The 22,006-nt window shown below is 39.5% G+C and overlaps 1 protein-coding gene across 3 annotated transcripts in view; it reads right to left on the minus strand.

The window, feature by feature from the left end:
* Ndfip1 (Nedd4 family interacting protein 1) overlaps positions 1 to 22,006 on the minus strand; it is a 107,633-nt gene that overhangs the window by 26,257 nt on the left and 59,370 nt on the right. The gene's annotated exons all lie outside the window — the stretch shown is intronic.

Raw genomic sequence — 22,006 nt, forward strand, 5'->3', positions numbered from 1 at the left:
TTTATTTCAGCTCAGTATATAGAGGTTTCAGTTTATAATCAGCTGGCTCCAAGGCAGGGTGGAATGGCAGACAGGAATCGCAGGGGAGAAACAGTTCATGGAAGGCAGAAGACAGCAAAAGCAAGCAAGGAAAGGACAAGGGACAAGCCTCTTTCTGTCCCTTATATCTTACCCAAGCTACTCACCCTATGGACTATATTTTGTATCTTATCCAGGCTACCCACCCTTAACCCTGTTTTGGCATTGCACTATGAACCAATCTCAGGGACACACACTTTAGATCCAGCCACCTCTGAAAACTCCCATCTATGACCACATGAGGCTTTGGGGGCATATCTAGACACAAGCCATAACAATATCCAAGATAACTGAAAACATATTCACACAAAAACTTGTTTATGAATGTTCACAGCCAAGTGTTCACCAATTTACAATAGGTGGGGATCCATACAATGATATATTATTCAGCCAGAAAATAGGATACATGCTGCCGCACAGGTAAACCTTGAAAGCAAATCCACAAAGATTAGTGGCTGCCAGGGGTTGGGAAAGGGGGAAAGAGACAGCTACTAATGAGTTTGAGTTTCTCTTTGGAGTGATTAAAAATGTTCTGGAGCCAGGTATGGTGGTACACATCTGTATTCCCAGCACTCCAGAGGCTGAGGCAGGAAGATCGCCATGAGTTTGAGGCCAGCCTGGGCTACAAAGTAAGTTCAAGGCCTGCCTAAACTACATAGAGAAATCCTGTCTCAGAAAGAAGGGGGGGGGGGGGCTGAGAATGAAAATCATTTTTTTTTTCCTATTTCAAGAATTGAAACAAATAACTTTGAAAATAATAGCTGGGAATTTAACTCAGTGGTACAGCACTTGTCCAGCATGCATGAGGTACTACAAGGCCCTGGGTTTGATCTCTGGCACTATCAGAAGGGTGGGGAGTGAGGGAAAGAGCGGGGAAAGAGGGAGGAAGGGGGGAGGAGGGGAGAGGGAGAGAAAAGGAAGGGGGCGGGTGGAACAGAGAAACACAGAGAGTGAATTTCAAAACCAAAAAAATTAACCTTGGATTTAGACCAGCCCCAACAATATCTCTCAAGTTATAAGGGAAGGATAAATGCAAATCCTCTTAATACCAAAATGAAAACACAGTTAAAACCAAAATCACTAAAGCAAAGGAAAAGTAGGTAATTAGGATAATGATTTTAAAAGTCAATGCAATAACAGATGAAGAGAATACTGCAGTAAATCTCCTTAGAAAGGCCATCAGTTTTTGTTTTGTTTTGTTTTTTGGTACCGGGGAATGAACTCGGGTCCTTGCGCTTGCGCAGCAGGTGGTGAAACCACTGAGCTAAATCCCCCGCCCTAAGGCCATCAGTTTGTAATGCTTTCTATTTGAGGGTTTTTGTGGCTGTCAGTGTTAACATAAATGCAGGTGTTGAATACTTAGTTTAGTAAGAGAGAAAATACTCTAAGTTAGTATTTATGGAAGTCCTTAGAAATGAGAGTTGGGCCAGCGATTTAATGTTCAGTGGTTCTGCTGCCTGCTGCGCAAGGGCAAGGACCCAAGTTCGATCCCCGGTACCAAAAGAAAAAAAAAAAAAGAAATGAGAGAGTAAAATACTGTGAACTACAATCACCAATTTGACAGCTTTTCTTCCTAACTTTCTAATCTTCACATTAGGTCCAAGTAACAAAGAAAGAAGGTGGCAAGATGGGGACTCATCTTCAACTTTCCTAAGAAGCCAACACACGCTGAGAAATCATTCCTCATACATAAGTGCACTTCAGTGAGCCAACTATGGCTATAGTACTAACACTATGAGATTTGTGAGTGGCACCACAATTTGACAACAACCTGCCAACCTGTGTCTTAAGTATGCTCAAATAATTCTCACAACCATGGCTCCACCAAGATACAGTCAAATAATGGCCCCAGTGTTTTCTGGCACTCAGCTTCAGTAAACGTGGAGTCAGAGCCTTCCAGATTAATGGCTCACCATCAATGAGTGTGGACTTGCTAATCATTAGGGAATAAGGAGAACAATCACTTGGTATTTTCAAATAGGTAATAACTAGTCTCTGCCCCTGTACGCAATCTTTTTTAAGGAACAACATCCAAACTATTTAAAACCATGTCCTCTTCTCCAGTTGGTTCCATGAGAAACTCAGGCTCAGCTCAGAGCTCCAGGGATATGCAGAGAAGAAATTTTAAAAACTAAGGAAATGAAAACTAAATACTTGGCTTGTTCCCTTTGAATCTGACAGGATAACAGCAACCATACAACTATTGTCTACAGAGTAAATAAAATTTAAAACAGTAGCTAGACCAGACTTACTTTTAAATCATGTATATTAAAATCTACTTCATACTTTTATTGTGAAGGCAACAGACAGCCCCCCCACCCCATTTTTTTTCTTAACCAAGTGACATCCCATTCTTTTTTATTTTCTGAGACTGAGTCTTGCTAGACTGCTCAGGCTGGCCTCAAATTTGCAATCTTCCTGCCTCGATCTCTGATTAGCTAGTATTACAAGCATGCATCACTGCGCTTGGCTAATAAACTTGTTAAAAAAAAAAAACCCTATATCAAAATCTGAGTACAGTGCTATGTGCCTGTAATCCCAGCACTTGGGGAGGCTGAGGCAGAAAGATTGAAAATCTGATTCTTGCCTGAGCAACTCTGTGAGACTCTCGAAATCAGAAATAAGGGTTAAGGATGTAGCTCAGTGACAGAGCAGCCCTGGGCTCAATCCCTAGTACCAAAACCAAAAACAAAACCTGTATTATTTTCAACTAAGATGTTAAAGTTCTAAAATAGAAATACAGAAGCAAAAACAAGCTCCTAATTATTCACCATTTAAAATGGTAGGGGCAACCCACTTTCCAGTCCCCCTTCTGTCTCTTAAGTCAGAAGTCTTCTTTTTCTCAATAAATTTTTCCTACTCCTAGCCCCCATTGTTCCTAGAATTCATTCTTTGATGTTAGAGAACATGAGCTCGCGTTTCAGATACGTAGAAGGTTTGGGAGTTACTTCTATTCCCCCTATATCATTTTTTTTTTTGGTACCGGGGATCGAACTTGGGTCCTTGCGCTTGCACAGCAGGCAGTGAAACCACTGAGCTAAATCCTCAACCCCCCCCCCCACCATATCATTTTGAAGGTCTTCTACCGAGAGATACTGGACGGAGGTAAAAGTTTTCTTTCAGAGGTTCTAATGTTGGTCTTTTGCTTCATAGATTATAACTTTTTGTTTCCTAAGTTCTGGTTTTTGTTTTATAAATTCTGGCCTTTGTTCAGCATTTGCTTCAAAATTGTCTTAATTTTAAGTTGTATATTTTAAATTTCTGCAAATTGCTTCTCTTACTATGCATTGTCCTTTGTTAAAATTACATTTTATTCTTGTTTTGCATACGTTGCATTTGGACTTAGTTGATTAAAAATGCTGCAAAATGGGCTTCTTATGAAATTCTCTCAGGTAAAGACAGTTCAGGCTTTTATCTGTCCCTTGTAGAATGCTAAACCAATAGTGTCAGCTAGTAATTGCCCTCAAAGCAGCTGCCACTCTCAAAGGAGAGGACAGGTTTCTCCAGTTGCCCTCTGGTGAATCCCCACTCCTGTTGAACCCAATGGTGGGTGAAACGTTGATCAGACAGGCAATTGGGTTCCTTTCGGACACAGATCTCTGACTGCACGGAACTAGTAGAAACTGCGGTGACAACTGAGGAGTCATGGCCAGGGCTACTCTGGCGGATACCCAAAGGTCCCTCAGAAGAAACTCGCTCCAGATAGCCCAACTGGGTAATCAGCAGAAAATCTCCACATCTCTCCCAATTTGGGCTTCTTAGTGAGGTGCAAGGGGAACTGTCAGTGATTATCAGATATCAGAGTGATCTGAAATGATGCTGATGCCCTCAGAGTCCTTTCTTAAGCCTCCATTAAGAGCTGAGCTACAGGTTTGGACTGCTTTCTCTATTAGTAAGAAAGGACTCCATGTCAGATGTAAAAAGCAAATCTCTGACAGATTAACAACTACCCGAACTCTCTCTCCCCTTAGGCAAGATCTTCATCATTTATGTGTATAGGGTAGAAAAATACCTTTCCTGATAGGTTGTGGACTTTGGAACTTCAACTATGGACTTGTAGAGTGCTATGTGGTGATTTTTTGGATTTTATTTTATTTATTTATTTATTTTTGGTACCAGGGATCGAACTCGGGTCCTTGTGCTTGTGCAGCAGGCGGCGAAACCACTGAGCTAAATCCCCGGCCCAATTTTTTGGATTTTAAATGGCTCGAACTTTATTTGGACTTTTTCTCCTGCTAGTGAGTCTAAAACTTCCCTTAAACTTTCCTCCAAATTCTTGGGAGTTTGTTTGAGAATCCCTTGTGGTCAGATTTCTTTTTCTAATTATTTTTTTTAAAAGAGAGAAAAAAAATGATATATAAGTAGGCCTTTTCAAAAAAAAAAAGAAATTATTACAACAGAAAATGGAGGGCCGGGGATTTAGGTCAGTGGTTTCGCCGCCTGCTGCACAAGCGCAAGGATGGGAGTTCGATCCCTGGTACCAAAAAACAAACAAACAAACAAACAAATTATGTAAAGGGCCAGGGATTTAGCTCAGTGGTTCCACTGCCTCCTCGCAAGCGCAAGGTCCTGAGTTCAATCTCCGGCACCAAAAAAAAAAAATTAGGTAATAAATGTCTTCCAATACTGTTTTGGGCCGGGGAGTGGTTTCACCGCCTGCTGCGCAAGCTCAAGGACCCAAGTTTGATCCCCGGCACAAAAAAAAAAAAAAAAAAAAAAAAAGAAAATGGATTACAACTGCCATCTGTTCAAGAATTCTTTTAGGTTTCAAGAACTATTTTATTTTAGTTTTAGTTTTTTGAGTCAGAGTCTCGCTGTGTAGTTCAGACTGGTCTTGAACTCACTATGTAGCCCAGGCTGGCCTTAAACTCATGGGGTTCCTTCTTCATAAGCCTCCCAAGTGCTGGGGTTTCAGACGTGCTCCACCACGCCCACCTTTCAAGAACAATTTTTAAAATTGTTTACCTAAACTCACAATACCTAAAACTCACAAAAGAGCTAAAAGGATTCTGAACTTAGCATATAGGACATTTCTAGCCTCTACTAAGAGCTTATATACATATATACATTAATATACCCACATGTATATATGCACATTAAAAGTCCTACATATTTAGGGTAAATGAAACATTTTTACAGACAGATCTTTAAATCTTAATTCTAAAGCAAATTATAAAACATGCTAAAACTACAAAGAAATCAACTTTTAAAAGTCCAATGCAGGGCCAGGGATTTAGCTCAGTGGTTCCGGCGCCTGCCTCGAAAGCGTAAGGAAGGACCCGAGTTCAATCACCGGTACCAAAAAAAAAAAAGTCCAACGTAAAGTTTTGTTAAATTACATATCTATTAACAAATTTAATTTGTATATGTTTTCTGAAAAACAGCTATACTATACATATTAAAAAATGGAAATACTATTATAGGAGTGGGATCAAATGTGAATATATTGCTGGATGCGGTGGTGCAGGACTGTAATCCCAGCTCTTGGAAGACTGAGGCAGGAGGATCGCCAGCCTTGGCTCCAGTGAGTTCAAGGCCAGCTGGGACTACACAGCTTGATGCTGTCTCAAAAAACAAAACAAAACAAAAAGCAAGGAAAAATGTGAATATATTGTTATTCAAGCCTTGCAGAACTCTTTTCTGCCACAGCCCACAGCAACTTTCTTTATAGATATTCGCAAGTTTCAGTGTCTCAGTGAAATTTTACTAGCTATCACTACACATCAGGATCATTGTATGTTAGGAAAAGAAGGAAGAAACAAGGTACAAGCTCAACAGGACAGGTTTATTTCACAACAAACCTGAGAGCGACTGCTCTGGTACTAGAGACCAGACTTGCAACTCTCCTACAGGCTATGGGGTCTTTTGTAGGGTTGTGGGTTTTTGTACCTGCCAAGAACAAGGCTTGAGAGAGCACAAGCAGTAATGGGTGCCGCCCAAGGAAGAGGCTTGGGAAAGCGCTGGGAGCAGTGGCTGCTATCAATAGCAGGGCTGACAGTGTTATCAGTCCTCAGGTGCAGCTGTGCTGGGGGCATGGTGGTGGTTAGAGGGATCTCTGATCAAGATGGCAGTGATTGGATTCCCTCATTATACATAATTTTTTTACTACTGTCATGTTTCCCTTAATATCCTCAAAAGAACACTTCTACTTCTTCATTAATTTACTAAGTGTAGATGTCCCTTTAAGCCATAATATTATTATTTAAGTTAATAATTTTGGAGGCTAGAAGTTAATTCAATGAGATTTTTGTTGACTAATGCTTTGTATACAATTATTAGGGTGAACATCTGTCAACAAGGTCAAAAGAGTTTTTTCATGAAACCAATTGACAAAACACTATTCCTATGTGTCATTATACTGAAATAGCCGCAGCAGTTCTTAGGTATGGTGACTGGCTCCTCAGCTGAGTTTCTAGATCATCACAGGGGACATCAGGTTTTTCTCTGTAATTTCCTGCATCTTACTATCCTTCAAAGGGGGACTATTTCTTCTTTTATGGTTATTAGCTGTCTTGTATCCAAGGACACTAAGAGGTTCATTCACATGTTTCCCAAATTAAGAAGTTGTATTTATTCAAAAGACACCATTAAGACAACAAAAAAGACAACATAAAGATTGAGAGAAGATACATTTTTCAAGGACACATATCCAGGACATATGAAGAACTATAAACTGCTTTAAAAAAGGAAGCCACTCAATGAAAAACAGACAAAAGATTTAAACAGACACTTCACAAAAGAAGATATCCAAACTGGGGATGTAGTTCAGGACACTCACCACCTAGCATGAGCAAGGATCTAGGTTTGATCCCTAGCACTGAAAAAAAAAAAGATATCCAAATGGCCAATAAGTTTATAAAAAGATGCTCCATTTCATTAATAATTACCAAAACGTAAACTAAAACTACAGATAGTTAAAATAAAGGAGAAAATTACAAATGTTGAGGATATAAAACCACCAAACTACTAGAATTCTCCAAATGCTCTTAAGAATGTAAATTTAGAGCCGGGGATTTAGCTCATGTAAATTTATACACTGGGGATGTAGTTCAGTGTCACTGCACCTGGCTGGCAACAGCAAGGTCCTGGTACCCCCCCACAAAAAGAATGTAAATTTATAAACTATTTAGCAGGATCTACTAAAGATAAACTTACTTACACCTTATGATCCCGCAACTCCATTCCTATTTGTATATTCAACAGAAACACTCACTGAAATTTATTAGAAACCACACAAAAATGTTCAAAGGACATGTCACAAAATTGGAAATTGCCCAAGTGCCTATGGTACAGTGGCAAACTAAATTGTGTTAACTTCATGCAATTGAATTCTATACAGCAACATGAATGAATAAACTACAGCAACAAACATAATATTAAGCAAAATAAGCCAGACACAAAAAAGGATTTACTGTGTGATAATATTTATATGATGTTTTAGCTAGGTATGGTGGCACCTATTTGTAATCCCAACCCCTCAGGAAGCTGAGGCAAGAGAATCACAAGTTTGAGGTCATTCTGGGCAATTTAGTGAGACTTTGTCTCAAAAAGGGCTAGAGATGTAGCTCATGAGTTCCTGGGTTCAATCTTTAATACTGAAGGAGAAAAACAAGATTAAAAAAACGAACCTAACACACTAGTACGGGGTTACCCTAGAGAAGAGGGTAAGCAAAAGGGCACTGAAAGGAGCTTTGGAATACTCGTAATGCTGTTTCTTTATCTAAGTCTGGTTAAATATACATGTCAATTTGTCAAAATTCATCGAGTTGCATACTTACCATTTGTGTTTCTGAATGCAAATGATATTTCACTCAGGAAGGGCAGAAAAGGAAACTGTCAGGATTAGTGATGTAGACTGTAAGCTTTCTTTGAACTGGGACCCTTACACAGGGTTTACTAGGGTATTTACTCCAGCACTTAACAGTGAGCAGTTATAAGCAAGTATAAAGGGGTACTTCTAACAGAAACCTACCTGAAGAAATGGTAACTAATCTTAATCCATCTTAACTTACATCTTCACATTTATTTAGAGTCAAGCACCACATAAAGTTTTAGTCAACCACATAAACAATAGTATATGGCATATAGCCCATCGGCGGTGGAAAACCTATGGCATGTGTGCTGGAGCGTGTTGTACCACTGAACTCACAGTGATCCTCCTATCTTAGTCTCCCGAGTGCTGATATTATAGCCATGCGGCACCACGCCTGGCAGGAAAATGAAAACTTAAAAGGGAAAAAAAGGAGCTGATGTAACTCGGTGGTAAAGTGTGTGGATGGATGAGGCTGTGGGCAGGAGAGGACTCTCAATAATCTCAGAGAATTAAAGAAGAAATTTTAGAACATTAAAACAAGGACAATGTATTATAAGAGGAAGAACAATTAGAGGAGTTTTTAAAAATAAAATTTAGCAAAGAATTAGATAATAAAATTGACAGAATCTCATAGGAGAGAAAAAAGACAGAGAAGAGGTAGAAAAATACTTTTAAAAAATAAAGAATTAGGAACTGGGCCTTGTCGCGCATGCCTACAATCTCAGGACTCTTTGTTTTTGTTTTTGGTACCAGGATTGAACTCGGGTCCTTGCGCGTGCACAGCAGGCAGCAAAACCACTGAGCTAAATCCCGGCCCATCTCAGGACTCTTGACAGTGTGAGGCTGGAGGATCACAAGTTGGAGCCCAGTCTGGGAAAGACCCTGTCTCAAAATTAAAAATAAAAAAAGGCTTGGGACGCAACTTGGTATGAAAGCCCTGGGTTCAATTCCCAGTACAAAAAAAAAAATTAGTACAAGAGCCCCAAAATTCAAATAAATCCAAAGAGAATAGAGAAAAAAAAAGTCAAGACAGAAAAATCAAATAAATTCTTTTCTGAATTTCCCATAACTGAAGGACACAAGGGTCCAGACAGAAGGACCACAAGTACCTGGCACAATGGATGAAAATAGATCACCAAAATACAACATGGTGAAATTTCAGAATACCACAGGCAAGGAGAAGCTCTGAAAAGCCGACACAGAGACAGAGGAGAGAGATAGGGGTGTGTGGGAGGGTCATACCTAAAGAATCAGGCACCTCCAAAGCTCCAGATTTCCTAAGAGCAACACGGGTAGCTAGAGGACAATGGAGCAAATTTCCTCAAAATTTTAAGGAAAATGTTGACGAACCCTAACCCTAAGTAAGTGCAAGGGCGGGGGGGGGGGGGGGGGACACGACATTTAGGTATGCAGTCTTAAAAAGAAAAACAGCCCTGTTGTGGTTTTGATCTAAAATATCCCCCTAAAGTCTCCTGTATTCAGAGGTGGGGGTTGGGGAAGGTGACTGGACCACAGGGGGAGCTGAACATGTTAGGAGGTGGGACCTGGTTGGAGGGCATCAGTGGGGGTGTGACTTGGTAAACAGCCTTCTTCCACCAGACCTTTCACTGTAATGTTTGTGCCTTAGAGTCAGTTAACCATGGGCTGAACATGATCAAATGAGCCAAAATAAACCTTCCCTTCCTTTTAAGTTGCAGGTGTCAGGTGTTGTGTCTCAGCAATGGGAAAGCTAATACCTCCCCCATGCATTCTTCCTCAGAAAGCTACTGGAGAACATGCTTCAACAAAATGAAGTGGGCTGGGCATGGTGGTGCACAACTGGAATCCCGGCACTCAGGAGGCTGAGCCAGGAGGGTTGCCATGAGTTCGAGGTCAGTCTAGACTACATAGTGAGACCCTATCTCAAAACACCAAAAAAAAAAAGAGAGAGGAAAAAAAAAAGAAAATGAGGTGGGTAAATCAAGAGAGATAGATGTGAATCAAAGAAAGGGGACTCAATTAAGAGAAAGGAAATCCCCAGGATAACAAAGGAAGAGCAGGCTTTGAAAGTAATCTTTCAGAATAGGTTAAAAAGCAAGGCAAGATCTCTGGACCACCACTACCACCCAAAAACAAATTAATAAAATACCTTATGTGTTTGAGAATATCAAAAAACAATTAAGATATTTGGGGGAAGAGTCTGAAAATGAATTAGTGCTACTGGCAAATTTATGTATGAAATCTACACAAAAAACTAAACAAAAATTAATATTAAAATTATGAGAAAATAAGGTCTTGTCAACCAAGGAAAATAACCACAGTATGTGTCTCAGCTGCAAATAGCATTTATTTCTGTCAATTATTATAAATGCTAAAATGTTAGTCTAACCATATGGATATAAGCATATCAGAAAAAGAAGGGACAGAAAGTGAATATATGCAGGTAAAGGTGATACAAGAAAGGTAAGTCCTTGTATCCCACAGTGGCAAGTTAAATTTTTAAAATGTTGAAAAATCAAGATGTAGAACACTACAAATATTATTTAGCTATAGGGATACTAACAAAACAACATGGAGAAACCGTTAAAAGAGCTAAGGGGCAGACAGGCAGAGGACTGCTGTTTTAGGTCTGTAATAAGCTTGTAAGATCTGTCTGACTTTAAACTACATGCATTTATAATTCTGATATAAATAAAAATTAAGTAAGGGCTGGAGATGTGACTCAGTGGTAACTTAGCATTCATAAGGCCCTGGATTTGATCCTCAGCACCAAAAACAAAAAACACCACTAAATAAAAAGTAAAAGCAAAGGCAACAAAATAAAGGCCAGGGGAGTTTATAAGTGGCACAAGTCTATAATCCCGGCTGCATGGGAGGCTGAGACAAGGACCACAAGGTCAAGGCCAGCCAAGCAACTTGGCAAGATCCTATCACAAAAACTAAAAAGGGGCTAGGGTAGAGCTCAGTGGCAGAGTGCTTGCTTGGCATCCACAAGGCCCTGCCTGGGTTCAATCCCTACCACCAAAAAAGGGAACAAACCAAAAAGTGAGTACAAAAGGAAAACTTTATCGTGTTCAGAGAATATTAACCTAACATCGAGAAAGGGTACTCAAACTCCCCGCAGGGTAACCAACCTAAACTAACATGTGAGGTAGGAGAAAAGGGCACTCCAGGTAGAGAAAAATAGAATGTGCAGTGGCCACCAGGTCAGAGAAGATGATGCATGCTAGGAAATGTTACAAGTTCTCCATGGAAAACAAATTATATGAGTCTACTCCTCTCCCCAAATCCTTGTCTCCCCCATCTACATCACACTTATCCCTTTAAGACCAGGCTTGGGGCTGGGGATTTAGCTCAGCGGAACGCAGGGAGTGCAGGGAGCGCAGGGACCCAAGTTGGATCCCTGGTACCAAAAGAAAAAAAAAAAAAAGACCAGGCTTAAGTAAAAAAAAAAAAAAAAAGACTACTCTAAGACTAGGCTTAAGTTTCATCTCAGCTTTCCTAGAAGTTTCTATAACTAGGTGATCTCTTCCTTCTCAATGTCCATCCCCAAATGATGTCTTTTATCTAGCATCTCATACCGTAAATTATTTTAGCACTTGATTATATCAATACAATAAATTATTCTGGATTAGAGTCATTCAGCAAGTATTTAGTGAGTACCTTCTACACGATATTAAGAAAGAAGGATGCCAGCACGTTGGAAAGCCAAGGCAGGAGAATCACAAGTTTGAGCTCAGTCTGAGCAACTTCGCAAGCTGTTGTCTCAAAATAAAAAATAAAAATGGGATTGGAGATGTGGCGTAATGTGAAAGTCCATGGTTTTATCTCCAGCGGGGGGGGGGGGGGGGGAGGGGGAGGGAGAGAGAGGGAGAGAGAGGGAGAGAGAGGGAGAGAGAGGGAGAGAGAGGGAGGGAGAGAGAGAGAGAGAGGGAGAGGAGAGAGGAGGGAGAGAGGGAGAGAGGGAGAGAGGGAGAGAGGGAGAGAGGGAGAGAGGGAGAGAGGGAGAGAGGGAGAGAGGGAGAGAGGGAGAGAGGGAGAGAGGGAGAGAGGGGGAGAGAGAGGGAGGGAGAGAGGGAGAGAGGGAGAGAGGGAGAGAGGGAGGGAGAGGGAGGGAGAGGGAGGGGGGAGGGGGGAGGGAGGGAGGGAGGGGCTGGCTAGGGATGTAGCTCAGTGCAAAGGCCCTGGGTCCCATCACCAGTACCACAAAATCAATAAATACCTAATTGAAGCACCAAAAATTAAGATATTTTTATCTCCCAAATAACAGTAGGTGCCAATATAATAAGGCAATTACCTTTAATGCCCAACATAGCTTAGTCTTTTCTTTCCCTCTAAGCCATTTTGGCAAGAGCTAGCACAAGATGGCTGTAAAGCTCACAAGGTCTATTGCCTAACTGATCACCTCTATTGACTGAAGCACCTGAGAAGAAAGTGAAGCACTATGTTGAACAGTAAATATTCATGCTGCCTAGCCTCCGATGAATAAATGAGCAGTACTGATTTTAAGCACCTTTAAAACACAGTATGAAAATGCAATTCAGCTACACTGGCAAGAGTTTTGAAAATAATCTCTTAACCATCAATCATGTGTTAAGATCCCCAAGGTGGAGATAACCTTCAGATCACACTTAATGCTGTTTCAAGACTAACATGAGCAGATTTTCTAAACTTCTGAAAATGCAACTACTAATGGGAGGCTACTAGAAATTAAAAAGACAGCTTTTCTTTTTTTTGGTACCGGGGATTGAACTTGGGTCCTTTGCACTTGCGCAGCAGGTGGCAAAACCACGGAGCTAAATCCCCGGCCCAAGACAGCTTCTCTTAAAAAGAAAAGAAAAGTAAAAATGCTTTAAAAATCAGTATTTTCTTATTTTTAAGATTACTGATTTTGGGCCAGGGAATTTAGCTCAGTGGCACCGTGCCTGCCTTGTAAGCGCAAGGTCCTGAGTTCGATCCCTGGTACCAAAAAAAAGAATTACTGATTTAATTGGGCAAAAAATGGTGCATTCCTGTTATCCTAGCTACTTCAGAGGCAGAAGGGAGGGAGATTTAAGTTCAAGTCCAGCCTGGGAAACTTTAGTAAGACCTTGCCTCAAAATAAAAAATAAGAAAAGGAATGGGGGAATAGCTCAGTAGTACAGCACTTATCCAGCATGTACAAGGTCCAGGGTTCAAGCTCCAGCACACCACAAAAAAAAGGCAAGAATGAAATTTGCTAAATCACTATAATGCAGTCTCTGTGGATCAAAGCCTCATAAAAAGTCAATTATAAATATGGAAGGAACCATCAAACTAAAATGTGTCCAAGTACTTCATCTCATGAAAGAAAACAAGGCTAGAAAAGCTGTGTTCTTGCCCACAGTCACAAAGTTAATTCCAGACAGAGGTGGGACTATTATCAATTAAATGTTTTAACAGTCCAATATTCTCTTCACTCCCTATTAGGGCCCAAGATAAAACTTCCAGATACTGAAGTCTACATTACAAACTTCAAAAACTGTATGTAGGGCTGGGGATTTAGCTCAGTGGCACCATGCCTGCCTTGTAAGTGCAAGATCCTGGGTGCGATCCCCGGTACAAAAAAAGCCCCCCAAAACCCTGTATGTAACACACTAGTAGAGCATGTGCTTAACATGTGCAAGGTCTGGGCTTCAATCTTCAGTACCACCAAAGAAAGAGAGGAAGTGGGGAAGGGGAGGGGAGGGAAGAAACGGGGGGGGGCTGTTTATTAAGGCAAAATTGTGTATAAAAGTTTAGATGCTATATAACATAAGTTTCAAAATACTGTGACTATTACTGCTGATCCCCTAATCCACAAAATTTCATCAAAATGTGTAAAGGGCAATGTAAATTCTTTTAAAGGTACTTAAAGAGGGGCAGGGGATGTAGCTCAATGGGACAGCACTTGCCTAGAATGTGCAAGGCTCTGGGTTTGATTATCAGGATATATACAAAAGTATATATGATCATTAACATGACACCTGGAAAAGAAAAAAAATCATTCTTAACATTTTTCTTAAAATACATTGTTTAAAAAGCAAGGGGAAAAGAGATACTGTGCATTTGTCAAAACCTACAGAACTTCATAGCACAGAGTAAATCTTATTGAATCCAATTGTTAAAAAATCCAATTAGACAGGTAGGAAGTCTCAAAATGGTATGCAGAATGTAACAGTACAACTCTACCATATGAAACAACCTCATTCAAGAGGTCAGAGGGAAAGGTACTGATCTAAGTAATTCTGGAAATGAGTAGTCTGTAACTGTATATATGTCCTGTCCTCTAGTAATGAGACTGTGTCCCATGGCGGTATGAGCTAACGTACCACTACACATGTATTTTAGAACAGAAGAATTAAATAAATGGAGCCCAGATGGTTGGAGCCAAATTTCTCACTGTTGGGAGTTTACAGATAATAAGGAGTAGGGTACAGTGAGCTATGTGGTAATGAATTAGAATCAGAGATATTACCACAAGCTTATGTTTAGATAGACAGACATATTTACAGGGCTGGGTGTGTGGCTCAGTGGCATGCACAAGGTGCTGGATTCACTTCTCAGTGAAGAGAAGGAAAAAGGCAGGCAGGCAGGCAAAGAGAGAAAGAGATCTATAGACAAATACATCTACAAATTTAATATATACATATGCATTTCCCTGCTTTATTTACTTAGAAGGCTTAGAAGCAAGGACACCTCATTAGCAAGGAATGGACATCTGGTTTCTACATCATTCTCCAATATAAGGAACCAAGGCTCCTTAGAAAAAAATGCCTGATTCTAAGACAGTACGAAACACACAAGGTTAATCTGATAACAAGAAGAAGGTATTTTAAAACACACACACACACACACACTCAAAACACAACGATGGAGTTTTGTCAAAAGGACACAAGTACCAACTGAAAGAATTCCCAAAGCCAAATCTGGACCAATTTGAGCAAGAAAATAAAGTGGTATTGGGCTGGGGATTTAGCTCAGTGGTTCCAGTGCCTGCCTTGCAAGCGCAAGGTCCAGAGTTCGATCCCTGATACCAAAAAGAAAGAAAAGAAAGTGGTATTATGGCCCCAAATAATTATGAGTCCATACAGATATAAATGACTGAATAGAGAAGAGACATGAACCAAAATTCCAAACAATTTGTATAAATACTACTGTATTCTACCTTCAGTATTAACTCCTCACTCCTTATGTCTGGGCTGTATATAATGACTTCCTCCCACAGTGTACAGTATGTTAAGAAAAGAAAGAACAGGGCCGGGGATTTAGCTCAGTGGTTTCGCCACCAGTTGCGCAAGCACAAGGACCCGAGTTCGATCCCCGGTACCAAAAAAAAAAAGAAAAGACAGCACACTTTGCTAGAAGAGAAACCTGACTAGTACTACTTTAGCCAGATGATTAAGGCAACATCAGCGGCTAATAGCATGCATTCTTGATATCATGTGAAGAGAATGGCATTTTACCTCTGTCATCTTCCTCCCCAAAACCCACCACCCTGATCTAATAATGAGAATAACATCAGTCGAATTTCAATTGAAGTATATTCTACAAATACTGGAACCAGTACTATCCTAAACTGTCAAGATCATCAAAAACAAGAAAACTGTGAGAAACTATCCAAGCCAAGAGTCATAATGACTAAATGTAATGTGGTATCCTAGATAGGATCCTGGAACAGAAAAAGGTCATTACATAAAAATTAAGGAGTTAGGGATATACCTCAGTGGTAGCTCACTTGCCTAGCAATTAGGAATCAATAGGTTTCATCCCCACCACCTAAAAAAAAAAAAAAGAGAGAAAGAGCCACTATAAAACAACCCTTAGAAAATCTGAATAAGGAAGGTATGGACTTTATTTAACAATAATTATGAAAAGTATAGCATATCAATGTAATATGGTAATACAGGAAATGAGGTGTGGTGGTTAAGAAAATTCCATGCTGACTCCTCACCATTTCTGTAAATGTAAAAACATTCCTAAACTAGGTCTGGTGGCCCACACTTGCAATCTTAATACTGAGAAGGCTGAGGCAGGAAGATTAAGAGCGCCAGGCTAGCCTGGACTACTTGGTGTTTTTGAGTCCAGGCTGGACTACATAGCAAGACCCTATCTCAAACAAACAAACACAAACAAAAAAACTGATTACTTTTTACGAAGTGAGTCAAATCAAATAGGACAATTACAGATCTGTGGCTCATGACATTCACAAATCCTGTTTCCATTTCCCAAGAGATTACAAAAGAGCTCTCATGATACATTCCTCATCTAACAGTATGTTTAAAAGCTATTTCATCATGCAGAAATATATAATTTTTAGAATTTGCTTCAAAATATGGTGCAGAGTACAAATGAAGTAAGATTAGCTGTTTGATGATAACAGCTTAAACTGGGTGATGGATTCCTAAGGTTTACTACACTATCCTACTATCCTATTTTTGTATGTGTTTGAAATCCCTACAACAAAAATTTAAAAATATAAGTATCACTCAGAAATAAATCTATACCTACAAAATAAAAACTCAATTAAAAAAAAGGCAAAGGACTTGAACAGACATTTCTCCAAAGAAGATATACAAATGCCAATGGAACAAAAAGATGTTCAACACCACTAATCCTTAGAGAAGTGATCACTATTCCAAGTGGCCATATAGGCCACTTCACACCCATCTGATGGCTACCATCAAAAAAATACAACAGAGCTGGGCGAGGTGGCATATGCCTATAATCCCAGCACTCAGGAGGCTGGGGGAGAAGGCTCTTGAGTTTGAAGCCAGCATAGACTACGTAGTGAGACCCTGTCTGAAAACAACAAAAACAAAACACCAAAAAATCCACAAAATAGAACAGAACAAGTGTTGCTGAGAACATGGAAAAACTGGAACCCTTGTGCACTTTTTTGCTAGGGTTGTAAAATCTGCAACCACTGTGGAAAACAGCATGGTAGTTTCTCAAAGCAATTTTAAACAATTACTTTATGATCTAAGAATTCCACTTCTAGGTATATACTCAAGAGTCAAAACCAGACTCACACTCACAGCAGCATTATGCACACTGCTAAGAGGTAGAGGCAAACCAAGTGGCTACCAATCAATGAATGGATGAAGAAAATGTAGTATAAATATGTAACAGAATATTACTGAGTCTTAAAGAAATTCTGACACCTGCTACGATATGCACAAACCTGGAAGACATTATGATAAATGCAGTTAGTCATAAAAGGAAAAATAATGATTCCACTTACAAAAAGTCTCTAGAGTTGAATAGTAGTTAACAGGAGCTAGAGCAAAGAGAATGGAGTTAATGGGTACAGTGTTTCAGTTTGGTATGGAAAAAAATGTTCTAGAGACAGACTGTATTTTACCACCATTTTTAAGAATTTTCAAAGAAATAATTTACTTATCTTTCCAGTATCTTTTGTTTTAAAAGTTCTTTAATCACTGACCATATAGGCCACAAATACAGCAAGTAACCTAAAAAAAAATCTTAACATTATAACATGTAAATTGTATCATTCCACGATATAATTATGACTTTTGAAACTTAAAAAAAAAAAAAAACTACAAACATGTCTGTATATTTCATATGGGCACTATTCAGCCCTTCTTCCAAGATCAGGACTTCATCTATGGAGTGACCTGGTAGAGATATGAAATTCTTTCTCAGCTCTATCAAAATGTTCCTCCATAAACCTGGGAGAATTAACTCAAAAGTTATCCCCAAAGTTGCTCTACAACATCATCAGACTACAATACAAGCTTTCTGGTGATGCTCATAATAGCAGCTTCCTTAGCAGACAATGGATTAAGTCCCAAACTGCACAATCTTTTGTTTTGCAACAAATATGGAAAGGTTATTACCCACTTACACTGGATTCAAATCCAAATATCTAAAAACATCTGGGATGAAGTGGCAAAACTCATGACAGAAAAGATGCACTGCAATAAAGCAAAGAGGTTCCAGAGTGAATGAACCAGTATTCCTATCCTCAGAGAGCAACACATGAAAGGTTTCTGGGACCACCTAAGCCTTTCTCAAACAATGTTTCCACATGGTTCCACAGTCTCAGTTTCAGAATGCAAAAAGGAAAAAAATGCCACAGGGAACCTATGAGGCCAGTCCGTCACTATGCTCAAGTTGTGCACATAAAGAGAGCTGTTTGCATTTACAAATGAAACGTACAACTTTCCATTACATTTATGCAGCTCGAGGACCACCTCAATTTGATTAACCATATCAAATATAAGTCCACCTTTTGTGACGAGAGTATCATGCTATCAAGTTGCCTGGACAATTCAATGACATTCTATAATTCAAAAGCCTTTAAAATATGTATATTCACAGGGCAGGGATTTAGCTCAGTGGTTCTGGCACCTGCTGGAAGATGCAAGGTCCCGAGTTCAATCCCTGGTACCAAAAAAAAAAAAATATTCCCTAAGCAAATACTGTCACACCTAGAAATTTATAAAGGAAAGTGAGTTGGGTGCGGTGGTGCACACTTGTAATCCTAAAATTTGAGGAGGCTGAGGCAGAAGGATTACAAGTTTGAGTCCCACCTAAGCTACTGAGTAAGCTCCTGTCTCACAATGAAAAGGGTTTAAGTCTGTAGCTCAGTGTGAAGGTCCTAGGTTCAATCCTCAGTACAGTACTAAAAAAATAAAAATAAAATAAAATAAAAATAAACTTAGCAAATGAAACATTTTAAACATTGTTAGTAATCACCAATGGGCAAATTATTAAATTTGTATGGTTCAGCCATACATTTACATATTGTGCAGATATTAAAAATATCTGCTACAAGTCAGGGAGGGTGGCATGTGCCTAAGTAGTCCTAGAACTTGGGAGGCTGAGGCAGGAGGATTATTTTCCAAATCCACAAGTTTAGGACAAGCATGGGCAACATAGTGAGACTACCTCAAAAGAAAAGAAAGGCGGGGTGTGGTGGCACACAGCACTTGGGAGGCTGAGGCGCCATGAGTTTAAAGTCAATCTGGGCTATACGGTGAGTTCAAGGCCACCCTGAACTCCATAGCAAGACCCTGTCTCAAAAAAAAATATATATATATATATATAAAAAAATATATATATATAAAAATATATATATATATATATATATAAATAAAAGACCGGGGCCAGGGATTTAGCTCAGTGGTGCCCGCTGCCTGCCTCCAAAGCACAAGGTCCTGAGTTCAACTCCCGGTACCCCCCACAAAAAATATATATATAAAAACCCACTTTATTATACATCTAGATTGTGTCCCTTTGTACAGATGTGTGCAAGAATGCACACATGCAAATTTGTGAATGCAAGTATCTGAGAACACGATACACATGGACACATGTACAAAAGTGTGTGCAAGTATGACCAGGAACCCATGTAACTGCACATGAGCATATAAAGATGTGCTATATGTATGAGTGCATGAGAATACATATGCACATATATGTAGTATCTGCTAAAGCACATTCCTGTATTTGGATCACACCTGTATTTCAAGTAGATAAGGTCATCTTTATAATGACAACTTAGCAGCTTTGTGACCTTGAGCAAAAAGTTACTAAACCTGACTTTACCATTATGAAAACAAATCCTCACTCAAAAGGTTTCTGTAAGGAGCAACCCATTCGGGACCCTTCCTGTCTCTCAGGAGCTATTCTTGTTCCACATTCCTTTTCACCAATACATTTTCCTACTTTTTTTTGTACAGGGATCAAACTCAGGACCCTGTGCTTGGGAGCCTGGAACAGTGCCATTGAGCTAAATCCCGGGCCCTAAATTTTCCTATTCTTAACCTCCACTGTTTCTTCAAATTCATTCTTCGACTTCAGGGAACATGAACTCAGTGTATCTGACATCTAGCATGTTGGGAGCTACGTTTATTTCCCTTATATCATTCCTGTATCATTTGGAGCTCCTATGGAGATCACTGGATGGAGGGATTCAACTACTAGAACAACCATGGCTGATAAGAAATAACAGTCCTCTAAATGTACTTTATTTCAAAAGTGCTTAATGTCCAAATAAAATTATAATAGTTAAATTCATTGCTCCTATTGCACTACTAATGTCACTAATCTCTTCTGGGTGTTCAACAACTAAAGTTTGGAGACCAGAACTAGAACAGTAACTGGGCTAAGAGGATGGCCAATATTTGGCCCTGGCCCTCCAAGGTCAATGAGGACCCAGACCTGAGGGAACCTTTTTTACAGGATCCCACAACTCTGAGGCTGCCAAACTCCAAACAATAATATAGATGGAACCAAAGACAAAAGTGGTAGACTCCTTTTACCAGGATCCACAGGATCGACCTTATATAAAGAAAGTTCCTAACTCGTAACCTACAACAGGACATCTGAAGCTCATTAGATTAGCTCGCTGGAAAGGGTCCCTGACTGTAGTCTCCCTCACATCAACCCTTCTCAGCTCCAAGCAGTTACATACAAACTATGCCCCTTCTCCCCTAACTGCAGTTAGGGGTACCTTTTCAGAGGGGGGAATGATATAGACTGCTAAGTTAGGTAGAAATATTGTAGGCAGTCAGGCAGGAATGGGCCCTCAAGGAAGTCAATGCAGAAGATCAGAAAACACAGAAGCTGTGACTGGGGACGCACCTGAAGAAGATTAAAGTCACAATGCCCAGATCTGCATGCTTCCCTAAGGGATGAACAGAAGCTTGAGATTATTTCTACCACCCTTCCGGGATTTCCCTTACAGACCATTATCTCACTTGCGGTGGGCCATCCTCACCCACCCACTAGGACTAATACCACTAACACTAAAACTAAGAAGAGAAAAGAAAAAAAACAACTAAGAAGACTAAGACTACAGATTATTGACCCAGGCTAATGATGTCATCCATATACCCTTGTTAGTGGGGTCAATATTATCTAAGCAACTATACTTGTAATCTTATTGGCTGATTATGGTTTTTACCCACGTTGTACCCACCCCTCACTTTGCTCTATAAAACTTCCTCTGAGAAGTGGGGTCACTGACAACTCACTTGGGAACCCTCCTGTCTCTCAGGAGCTATCCTTATTCCCCATTCCTATTCCCCAATAAATTTTTCTACACTTAAAAAAAAAAAAGGTTTCTGTAAGGATTCAATTAAAAAAATAGATATAAACCACCTGTGATTAGTACATAGTAAACTAATATTAGCTTTCCTTATCTGTACAAATGTAGTACAGATCTATAGTTCTGTATATTTACATAGCTATAAGTCCTCAAGAATTATACATAAAAATATTAACTCTGGTTATCTATGGCTGATAGATCTTTGTTACAGCAAGTTTTCTGACTCATTTTTACAATTTAGGAAGATTTCTTTAATTTTTATTGAAAATTATTCAAAATAATTATTTTTATTTATTTATTTTTATTTAATTTTTTTTTTTTTTTGGTACCGGGGATCGAACTCGGGTCCTTGCGCTTGCAAGGCAAGTGACGGAACCACTGAGCTAAATCCCCGGCCCCTAAAATAATTATTTTTAAAAGGTTAAAATAAAATGGCCCACACTTGACATACCTTAATTATAAGTAAAAGCTACTAAACACTACACCAAGGAATCCATAATGTTGACACTCCAACAAATTTTCTGTATTCTGAGAGTATATCAGCATTACCCAATAGCTCAAGAAGATGGCAGTACAAAGAAAAACCACAGCTTTTGTTTGCCTTATCCAAGTTGGGGGAAAATAATTAGTCAGATGGCACTAGGAGGTACAGATAATTCAATACCTTGATGACAGTTAAGTGACATCTGTGATTCTGTTTTATTAAAGCAGGAAAAACCCAGATTCTTGTCCAAGGTCATACAAAAAAGCATACGCTATCCTGGGCTGTGGTGATCTAAGGATTAGACTGCATCGCCACAATTTTAAATGTGTTTATGAAACCAAGAAACTAAATTCTTAACTAGTCATTTTGTGGGTCCGAGATAGGCGGGGAACATGCCGGATTATAACGCAGCAACAGACGGCCTAAAACAGCAAAACCAGTAATTGACCACACCAGGTTAATCTACATGTTTTAACCGACTGTTTTCCCTTATTTCTAAGACATAAAAAGAAATGTAGCTCCTTTAACAGAGGACATTTGATTTCATAAAGGCAGGATTAACATGTACGCAAAACCG

This window comes from Heterocephalus glaber, unplaced genomic scaffold, assembly GCF_053883595.1.
Source record: "Heterocephalus glaber isolate CG9 unplaced genomic scaffold, H.glaber_assembly_v1.0 deba00001463, whole genome shotgun sequence".
Lineage (NCBI taxonomy): Eukaryota > Metazoa > Chordata > Mammalia > Rodentia > Bathyergidae > Heterocephalus > Heterocephalus glaber.